A 2,954-nucleotide genomic window follows, 5' to 3' on the forward strand; every position below is an offset into this window, starting at 1 on the left:
AGCTCAAGGGTAATTAGGGATGGGCAACAAATGCTGGCCCACCCAGTAACACCCATGTCCCACGAATGAATAAAAAAAATACCTTCAGCATGTTTGCAGTGTGGTGCTGATAAGCAGTGCATTATAGTCTGAATTTTAAATTATTTTGTATGCTTTAAAACCAAACAAAAAGAATGTCAGAAGATGGCTGCCAGAGGTCAGCTGACTTATTTTGTGATTGAAACCACTCCCCTGATTTTTTTAATCATTTGTGAGATGTGGATGTACCTGGCAGGCCATTTATTGCCCATCCCTAGTTGCCCGTGAGAAGGTGGTGGTGAGCCGCCTCCTTGAATCGCTGCAGTCCATGTTCAGTGAGCTGACCCGCAATGCCATTAGGGAGGGAATTCCAGGATTTTGACCCAGTGACTGTGGAGGAGCGGTGATATATTTCCAAGTCAGGATGGCTTGGAGGGGGACTTGCAGATGGTGGTGTTTCCATGTATCTGCTGTCCTTGTCCTTAGAGATGGAAATGGCCTTGGGTTTGGAAGGTAGGACCTTTATATAAGTGTGGCTACAGGAGTTTAATATAGAAGGCAAACAAGAAGTACACACAGCTGCAAGATTTTTTTGCTAGATTATTAACATATAACCATCCTAGTAGGTTATGGTGCTCTTCAGTATTTTACCATGGCAATACAAACCTGAAGCTCCCAGGTTCAAAACCTGGTCTGCGCTGTTGACTGATCAATAGCCAGGTCAATAGCTCATGCAAAGTCATTTCGGGAGAGGGGAGAAAGTGTGCATTAGTTCAAAGAAAGGGGCCAGCTCCAGCGCCATACAGACTGCCAACATTCACACCTGGATATAGAAAGTGACCACATGGAAAATATATTGATAGATTGCCAGCACCCACAGCTCCACATCTCAGCCAGAATCAACTTCAGTCAAGGAAGTGGGACAAAAGAATTGGGGAAACTGAATTGTGTAAGAGTGGACTTGACTTTTCAAAACATTTAGAAATCTAAGTGACAAATAAGTTGAAGTTTAGAAATTGCAGGGTATGTACTTGGAGAATCAGAAATGCAAATGCAAAATGAAATATTGAATAAGTAATCTTCAATGTACACTCATCCTTGCTGCCTCCAACAGCTCCATGGGCTCTCACTCCTCCAACATGGTGGCCACACTCTCTAAATACACCCACCTCTGGAGACCAACCATTGGCCAATTCCAATTCACCTTGTAGTCCTTCCAGTGGAGTCCTTCCACTCCTGGAGTAGATGCAAGTCAGATCAGAAGATTCTACGTGCCGTTTGTGGGTTTTCTCCACTTGTTTGCATAGAATCATAGAGTGTCTACAGTGCAGAAAGAGGCCATTCAGCCCAGAGTCTGTACTGACCACACCCCCCACCCAGGCCCTATTCCATAACCCCTCTTATTTACCTGCTAATCCCCCTGACGCTAGGGTCAATTTAGCATGGCCAATCAACCTAACCTGCACATCTTTGGACTGCGGGAGGAAACCGAAGCACCTGGAGGAAACCCATGCAAACATGGGGAGAATGTCCAAACTTCACACAGACAGTGACCCAAGGCCGGAATTGAACCCGGGTCCCTGGCACTATGAGGCAGCAGTGCTAACCACTGCGCCACCATGACGCTCTTGAAAAGAGTCAAAGAGATTTGTCAGGTGGATCTTCATGGATGTTGTCTGGGTTGGAGCATTTAAGTTGTAATAAGAGACTGGATAGGCTTAGATTGTTTCCTTTAGAGCAGAGAAGGTGAGGGGGGATATGACTGAGGTGTATAAGATTAGGAGGGGTTCAGACAAGGTGAGTAGGGAGCAGCTGTTCCCCTTGGTTGAGAGGTCAATCATGAGGAGGCATAGCTCAAGGGTAAGGTGCAGGAGATTCAGAGTGGGTTTGAGAATTTTGTTTGAACTCAGAGGGTGGTGGGAATCTGGAAAGCGCTACCTGGGAAGGTAGTTGAGGCCAGAAACCTTAAAAAACATATTTGGATGAGCACTTGAAATATCAGAACATTCAAGGAGATGGGACAAGTGCAGGAAAATGGGATTTGCGTGCCTTTAGTGGTAGATACTGTTGGCGCAGACTCGATGGGCTGAATGGCCGTTTTCTGCTACAACTCATGCAGCCAAGTCAGACACCATTCTTCACTGGTCCTGGGTCAAAAGAGTGGAACTCCCTCCCTAACAGCACTGTGGGTGTGCGTACACCACACAAGCAGCAGAGATTCAAGAAGACCATCACCTTGTTGAGGGCAATTAAGGATGGGCAATATGTGAACATAGAACATTACAGCACAGGGACAGGCCCTTCGGCCCTCCAAGCCTGCACCAACCATGCTGCCCGACTGAACTAAAGCCCCCTATCCTTCCAGGGAGCAGATCCCTCTATTCCCGTCCTATTCATGTATTTGACAAGGCGCCCCTTAAAAGTCACCATCCTATCTGCTTCCACTGCCTCCCCCAGCAGCGAGTTCCAGGCACCCACTTGCCTCTTACATCTCCTTTAAACCTTGCCCCTTGCATCTTAAACCTGTGTTGGGCTAAATAGCGACACTCACCCCCCATGAATGAATAAAAAGAAATTCGGATTTGACCTGCAGCTGATTCTCAAGCTCAATAATTGACTTCATTGTTTTATTTGAATAGAAATGAAATGAGCATTTCTGTAATTAGTTTTATCTGTTTGATTGAGATATGACACAGGGACCTCTAGTGTTGAGGATCTGTAAGCATTGTTGCCACGCTTGTATCAGTGATCAACAGTTTAGATTCAGATTAAATAAATATCAATTTAACAAGATAAATGTACTGGGTTCTCCTTTATATTTTTTTGGAATGTTACCAAACACCATCACAACAAGCCATAGAAATGTAGTTGAGGCGCATATAATAATTTCCATTTATAAAATGCCTTTACCATTATAAAATGTATGACTTAACTTC

Source organism: Carcharhinus amblyrhynchos, chromosome 24 (genome assembly GCF_965287045.1).
Source record: "Carcharhinus amblyrhynchos chromosome 24, sCarAmb.v2.hapA, whole genome shotgun sequence".
In the NCBI taxonomy this organism is placed as follows: Eukaryota; Metazoa; Chordata; class Chondrichthyes; order Carcharhiniformes; family Carcharhinidae; genus Carcharhinus; species Carcharhinus amblyrhynchos.